Genomic DNA, 372 nt, shown 5'->3' on the forward strand with positions numbered 1-372 from the left:
TCTCTTCTCTCTTTTCTCTCTCTCCCCCTCTGTTTCTTTTTCCTTCGCAGCCATTCCAGTTGCTGCCAGGTCTTTAAGCCTCCCATGTTTTTCAGAGGGGCAGGGGCAGGGGCAGGGGAGACGTTCTTTGGACAAATTATCCATCATCTTTGGCAGCGCGGGGTTGTGTCTGGACGAGGCGACCCATTCATACTTGTATTCGATCCTCCCAGTTTTCTGCTGGGACCAGATTTTGCATTGCTTGGTCTGGAAGAGGGCTAAACAGAGTTCCTTATCATCTCCGGACTCAGTGGAGGATTTGGGTCTCTTTGGTATTTTGCTTTCCAGTTGGCTTAGCGAGGGGTACAGTTGGTTTCCACCAGGCTCTGGGAT

The sequence above is a fragment of the Rhincodon typus genome, unplaced genomic scaffold (genome assembly GCF_021869965.1).
Source record: "Rhincodon typus isolate 14 unplaced genomic scaffold, sRhiTyp1.1 hic_rhity00003835, whole genome shotgun sequence".
NCBI classification, from domain to species: Eukaryota; Metazoa; Chordata; class Chondrichthyes; order Orectolobiformes; family Rhincodontidae; genus Rhincodon; species Rhincodon typus.